At 35.7% G+C, this 7,867-nt stretch overlaps 1 pseudogene; it reads right to left on the bottom strand.

Moving 5' to 3' along the window:
* Nucleotides 1-6,292: 6,292 nt before the first annotated feature.
* On the bottom strand, nt 6,293-6,795 carry LOC143665342 (tRNA-splicing endonuclease subunit Sen15 pseudogene; annotated as a pseudogene).
* Between the last annotated feature and the right edge of the window lie 1,072 nt (nt 6,796-7,867).

Here is a 7,867-nt window from a genome sequence, read left to right as displayed (position 1 = left end):
TCTAAATGCATGTAAATTTTAGGGTAAAAACAGAACCAATAACTCCTAAATGTGAAGGTCTATTGCAATCCTGTGATTCAATGTAATTCCAAAATGTCACTAAAAATGAAATGAAAAATAAATAATAAATCATGGCAAAATTTGTGAGCTATAAGGACTGGTAGTGCATACCAATACCAAGACATAGTTTTTCTAATGTCGAAATTAAAAGGAATTTATCGGTAATAATCGTTGGACATATGCTGATTATTTTACTATCTAGATTATAATATTCATATAAAATTAAAAAGATAAAAAAGTTGTAGTTAAGAATGATGCAAGTATTGAGAATATATGTAGAATTAGCAAGAGTTTGTATAGCAGACTAGAGCCTAAGGGATAGAATTTCATTTAAGATGCTTTCCTTTTCATGCTTCAGTATACTATTTTTAAAAAAAAATTATTTAAGAGGTGGCTATCAAACTGTTTCAAAAAGCAAAATATTACACAATTAAGCATAGTATTATATCAGCATTTCCATATTTTGAATCTCTGTGATATACTATATCTGGTACTTCTGTAACTCTAAGTGGCCTTTCTTGGTAAACACGTCACCACAGAAATGTAATATATGGCATCTGCATGGTTTCCTGCATTATGTGCGTGGGTTGTGGTTGTTGCTTCAGTTCCCATGACTATTAAGTAAGGAAGTTGGGTCTAATTCCTGGCAGCATAGTAGTTTATCCATTACATTAAAGAGCTGATCATATTTCAAAATGTTTTTCTAAGATCATTACAAAAATAAAAAACAAATGGCAGGGTTATCAGCTTTCATTACCAATGGCCCAGCAAATGTTTAAAAAGAAAATGCCAAAATTAGCCACAGGAAGCAATAATTTCTATGACATATTGTAGGGCTGTTTACTTAGTGTCTAAGTAATATATTTTTGATCAAAGATAAACAGTTTAAAAAGTTACATTTGTGTCGTTGGGGTGGAGGGGCGAGGAAATTGCTATTCCCTGAAGGCTGATGTACCTTGTAAAGCAATCGGTCTTCAAACCTGCAATGAAAGAGAGCCAACAACAGCACTGAATTACAATATGAGACCCTAGAGAGGCTGTTCATTATACAATTTGCTGTAGTGGTTTGCAGATGTGTCATTTGTGGATCAGATTATGCACTTAAAAAAATTATGTTGCATAGCACTGGTTATAAGTTCTTATCCGACTTCTGTCACCATTTTCTATGTAAACAGCACAAGCTCTATTTTGAACAAACTGATACACTGCACCCCTGATGTTTCAAAACGGTCACTGATGAAAGACTTTCTGCACTCTGGCTATGAAAGCAAGTAAGGTACTTATTAGAAAATAGCCCTTTTATATAGTGCATCCAACTATAACATTGGAAGGCTGGACTTGTAACCACTTTATAGAGAAAGTGCCCCAGAGTACACGGTGAGCTGATCAGCAAAATGCCAACTCCAAGCTGCAATGAGGCAGTCATTTCAAATGACCCATTTTGGCACATTTTATTTTAAGGATGTAATGCTGTAGCACATGCATAGTCTTTGCTAAAGTTCATAAAACTTCCCTTATAAACCAGGGAGTCTTACTCAGAGAATACTTGCTTCACAGTTTTGTTCAAGAGATGTTTCAATGGAGGTCATATTCAGTCAAAAAAGACTCTAATGAGCTAAGCTCCTCCTTTTCTTAAATTGGAAAAAAAAGTTGTCATTATGACATGGGAGGTATTATAGTACTTTTGTAATCATCTACAATACTCATTAGTCTTATTATTATATCTGAAACACTTGTTTTGTTGAAGTAGAAACAGCTGAGATAAAAGAAATTTAAAAGTGAAATCATTACACATTTGAGTTAGTGCCTTTTTCAAACTGGTAAATAGGTTCTATTACTTTTAATGAGCTGATGCCCCAACTTAAAATTGATTCATATTCCATAATCTCATTTGAACCTCTGATAAAAACAATGGTGTGAGTCATAAGAAAAAAGAATTTGCTCACTCCTTGTTCTTTAGTCTGTCCTCAGTTTGGGAAACTATAGTCAAACTTTACAAGTGGCTTTGTAGTAATTTTACCACCCAGTTCTACAATTCTAATTTTTTCAAAAAGTTTTTTTCTGCCTTTCTCACCATTCCCCCAAGGGATTGCAAACTCTACAATTTTAATTTGTTTTCCAGATTAGGATACTAAAGGAAAATATATTTAATGAGTATTTTTATATTTGAGTACTAATTTTATGTAATCTAATCCATAAAACCCTTAAAAGGTGCTTGTAATTTAAGAACATATACACATGTTAAAATTAAAAAGAACTGTGACAAAATTGTGCAGAACTAAATACACACACACAAATGAATACAACTAGGGAAAATCGAATAAGACGGGTAGAATATATTGATGTAAATATCTTTTATACTACACTTTGTCATGAGGAAATTAGATAAAGTGTCCATGGGATCTCTCTGAAATATTTTTTAAACTGCAAATGAATCTATCATTATCTCAATTAAAGTTAATTGCTACATCATTACTGTTTTCTCTATGTCTACAGCCTCTACTTTTTACATAAGGCATAGGGATTTTGATTTTTTTTCCAATAGCTGCACTAGCTATTTTTATACAAAACACAGGTTAAGAAAATATATCCTAACTTTTGTATAATAGAAGTAAGGCATATTTAGATGATGAAACTTTCTAAGGTAGTAAAGTAAAGTGTTAATTTAGAAGTAGTGTGTGAGAGAGAGAGGGAGAGTGGAAGCAAATGTCCCAACATTTGAGAAGAGAAAATTTCTCATTCCCCGATACATTTTTACTGCACCTGGTGAAATCATGTTATCAGCCACTATTTCGCTATGTGTTGATGTTGATTTGATTTTAAAATAATGCAAACCAGCTTCATATCGTATTTTATAAATCAAAAGAAACATGGGAAAGGGAATGTGTGCATTATAGGTCCGGTCCTGGAGGAAGGCATCACTCTCAATTAAGGATACTAAAGTGATACATGGTGCTGTAGGAAAAGTACCAGATCAAAGAAATGAAAACATTTGTGATTTGATAGTTTCCTTTCTGTAACCTTAACTATGCTAATTTGTCTTTGATAAATTGAGACAGGGACTGTCAAATTAAATGGTTAATATACTCATTATTTAAAGAAAACATTTTTGTAGCAATAATCTTGGATGTGTTTAAGACATTACCTCTTCTGTGGAAGTTGTATTCTAATGAGTTCTGCTTAGCTCTGCAGAGCCTATATGGTTTCATAGCTAGTTTCTAGAGTGGGTAGTGGAGATGGCATTAAAGTTCTAGCTGCGTGACGTTAAACAAACGGCAAATTTCAGGAATTACAGCACCACACAATCTATCTTGATTAAATAATAAAACCATAATTAACACTAACCTTTTTAACATGTTCAAGTAAACGAGCTCCCTAAGAAGAAGGCTCAGCTCTTATATTTACAGGTGTTTTATATTTCATTACTATTACCAGATTAGTTAAGATAATGAGACCTAACTCGTTATGGTAAAGACTGACTTCCCATTAACAGCTAAAGTATCTTGTAGCTACAGTAAACCCACTGGTGAGTATTTTACTACAGACTCATAAGACTAAGACAAGGACTCGATTTTGTGAGTGGACATTAGCTTCGAGTCATTGCAGTTGTTAGAATTCAGTTTCCTTTTAAATTCTATATGTATGCTTACCTATATTTAAACTTCTTTAGAGATTTCAAAGCTTCTTTGGAGATTTCAAAGCACCAAGGGCAAGCGCATTTTCCTGGAAACCTACAGAGAGAGATCGCGAGAGCAGGGGGCGGGGGTGGAAAGAACTTTGTAAGTCAGGGAACGATTATTGATTCTTTGTAATTTGTGTCTGCACTAAGCCAAAACTGCATGAAACATGAACTAATCAAATGCCCGAATGGTATTCAGTATCCTCGGATGATTGGGGAGTTAATTGTTGTGAGGTTTGCAGCTATTGAGATAGCTGATGCTTCCAAAAGTCATAAAAAATGTTGCATGTATATTTGTTTGTTTGCTCATGTTTGGTTTTGATTTGTTTTGATTGGCTTTTAGAATTTCCAAGCTATAGATAGACGGATAGATGGATTTATTATAGGAATTAGCTCTCACAGTCGTGAAGATTGGCAAATCTGGATTTCATGGGGGAGATCACAAACTGGGAGCACAAAAAAGATGAAGATGCAGTTGGATTCCCCAGGAGAAGCTGGCTGGCTGAAATACAGAGAAAAATTCTGACTGCTGCAAACGTCAGTTCTTGCTTTAAAGGCCGTCAACACGATGAGGAGACTCCTCTCATTGCTGAAGGCCATCTCCTTTGTTGGTTGTAGATGTTAACAGTCCTGGATCAAATCCATCTACGATATACCCCCATAGTATCAGGCCAGAAGTGTACACCATAGCCCGGTCAAGTAACACATGAAATTAGCCATCACAGCAGGATAGGACATTAAATGTATTTTAATTTGTGGTTTGTTACTGTAATTTTAAGCATTTAGCTATATGGAGTGTGGCCCTGCTTTGTGCTCTTATACCAAGCTGGCCTGTTAAGCTAAAAGTATAGAGCTCTTTTCTTTTGTAGACATAGGCGCACTTTCCTTGAAGCTCCTCAGCCACAACTATGAAGCTACTTACCCTGCGTTGACCCCTGCCTCCCTGCTTCTGTATAGCTTTCCTTTATTTTGCCTTCTAAATTTCAGGGATCTGTTTATACTTCATTTCTCCCAACGTGAATATGAGCAGTTTGAAAAGAGGCATTTCTTATTATTTCTTATGTGTGTTTTGGAATTCTAGAGTACCTTAATCACTCAAGAAAATGCATGTTCAGTTTTTTTGTTTGTTTTATTTTTAAACATTTTTATTATAAAACTAAATAGACCTAATAATAACTGAGATATTGCAAAAATATAAAATCATTCATTTACTGCCTTGCTATCCCACTATAACCAAAGCTAACAATTTTACTTTGTCATTTCTTTAATTATATGATGGTGCATTACTTGCAGCCATAATCACACCCATTCATACACTTCTTTATCTTGTTTTATTTAATATAACATTTTCTCATGTTTTTCATAATATCTGTTACTAGTATGGGGTATACAAATCATTATTCATTGACCATCGCCCTAGACCAGGACTTGCCAAACTACAGTCCAAGAATTACATTTGGCCTATGGTCTATTTTTGTATAGTCCACAGGCTAAAAATAGTTTTTACATTTTTAAAAGGTTGTAAAGAAAAAAAGAACATGTGATGAGATTGCATATAGCTCTCAAAGTCTAAAGTATTTACTATATGTTCTATAAAGAATAGGTTGGCCAATCTTTGCCCTTTATCAGGGGTGGCAAACTGTGACCCTTATATTTGTAAATAAAGTTTATTGGAGCACAACCATGCCTGTTCGTTTATACATTGCCTATGACATTTTTGAATAATTGTGACATAGACTGTATGGCCTGCAAAACCTAAAATATTTATTCTGGCCCATGACAGAAAAATTTTGCTGACCCCTGACCCAAACTTTCAAGTAGTTTATAATTTGGGCTATTACTAGTAATGCCACCTGAAATCTCTTTCTGCATATAATTTCTCATAGTTTGGACAACTTAGTTGGGTGAGACTAATAAAAGTGAAATAACTGGATTGAGTTATTAAAGACAATTTTAAGGCTGATACTGCCCCATACTATCTCTTTTGTAATATTCTAGGTGTGATATAATAAAAGTTCTTGGTGGCAATAAGAATGGAAAGGAAGGTCCAATACTCTTATAGGCTGCATTTCTCTGGTCCCTGTTAACCTAGACATGTAAGATTCTATTAGTTCTGATTTAAAATGGGGGATGAAAGAGCAGACAGAAATAAAACCTCAAGGTGTCAAGATGTATATGAAATACCATTCCAGGCTAGCTATATTGGCCAAAAGGCATATGGAGAGTTGAGTAAGGGAAAAAGACGGCAGTCTCAACAATCAGCCAGCTGCAGCAGTCATGAATGAAGAGATAGCTATAAGTATGGGATAGAGAAGAAACCTGCATTCCACCCTGTGAACATACACTTGGCACGAACTTGTATTTATCTGTAATTATACTGTCTCCAGATAAGAAAAGTCTAGAGCTGTGGGAAAGTCTTACTCTTCAGAAAGAAAACCTATAGGTGAACAAGCAAAGTCAACCCCAACTATCTCTGAGATGAAAGGTGAAGCAGGCTGATGGGTCTCAAATCCAATCTTATATGGATAAAATAAGTGTCGGGAAGTATAGTTGTCATCTTCTAAGAGAAATATTCTGAGGGTCTGGTAGCATAAATCCATCAGTAAGTTTATGATAGACTATGGTGGAATCAGATTCCTCTATGGCCAAAGTAAAAGACATCGGCAAATCTGGGCCTCCTTAAAATTCTGGGGATGCCTTCAAGATTCCCCTTACCCTGTTATGGCTGAGGTTTGTGCTGAGGGGCGTAGGTGCAACAGTCTGCAGCCCTTTTCCTCCTATCTCAGCACCCACAAGGCACATGAGCTGGAGTTCTGGGAATCTCAGTTTACTTCATGCCAACTTTTACTCTCCATGAGGACCAGGTAAAGCAAGAATGTTATATAAACTTGAGTGGCTTCTCCTATATCTTATTCTATCATCTCTAAATACTTAGCGTAGGTCCCCATCCAGGCTTCCTCAGGGCCCCACGAGTGGGCACCACGAACACCTGGTAGGCCATCTTGGCTCAGGCTGCTGCAGTCAGGGGTCGGCTGGGAATCACCAGCTTCCTCCATGCTGGGCCGTGTGGAGCACCCATGGTTATGTTCAGTTTTTATATTCACTTTCTGTCACTAAAAACATCTATCAGAGAGTGGGTCATATTTTAGGTATTCATTCAGCACATGGTAATGGTGGATTAAATGAACTTGATCTTCTGGCAAAAAGTTTGCAAATTTCTAACACCCTTACGAAATTCAAATTCCATCTCATATATCAGTACCTGATTCTATCACCAAGAAATTATCCATATGGAGTAATTCCTTAATGTATTACATCTCTTTTGAGGCCCTGGGATTATATCAAAACACACTGGATGGAAATGTATAAGCTGTTGTGGAACAGAAATATTCTGAGAACTGTTTATTATTTGGGGGAAATGACTAGAATGGAAACAGTAATTTTGAAAGATCTCTTAGAATCATAAGAAAAAGAAGAGAAAGCTCCAACTTGAGATGGAGGCCAATATAAAAGCAGGCATCCTAATGGAAATAAGGCATGTGGGTTTTTATGATTGGCTTTAGCATAGATCGGGATAGCATGAAATAAAGGCAGGAAAAAGGGGACAGAAGATCCAAAACCCCATAATTGTGTTCTTTTATTCTCCTCTCATTGCCCACCATTTGCTTTTTTCCTAACATGATATCTGCCAGAGAGATCATATAAGCAAAGCATCACTTCTTCTAAATTAGCCCAGAAGTTTAAAAAAAAAAATGTTCCTGGTTTGCTGCCTTGTAAAGGTGTAAGATGAAGGTAAAAAGCATGCACGCTGATGATTGAAAGGTTAGACTCAGATTTTATATTTTTAAAAAAGGGATTTTTAAAACACATGTATGTGAAGCAATGTAGCAGGGTACTAATAGTGTAGGCCTTTTAAAAATCAATAATTGGTGTTTGTAATAAGAGCTGTGCTGGCAACCAGCTGTGAAAGTGCCCTCATTCCTGCAGTGCAGCAGCGAAAGGGAACCTGCCAATGATTATCAACCCCAAGTATTGCTTGTAGTCAAAGCTTCATTAAAAAAAATTAGTAAAATACTCTTTTTTACTTTAAAATATGTGCCCCAGTATTGAAAGAGGATCTATATAAAG

Source organism: Tamandua tetradactyla, chromosome 21 (assembly GCF_023851605.1).
Source record: "Tamandua tetradactyla isolate mTamTet1 chromosome 21, mTamTet1.pri, whole genome shotgun sequence".
NCBI lineage: Eukaryota > Metazoa > Chordata > Mammalia > Pilosa > Myrmecophagidae > Tamandua > Tamandua tetradactyla.
Note: the sequence above shows the minus strand (reverse complement) of the source record. Positions and strands in the feature narration are given on the sequence as shown.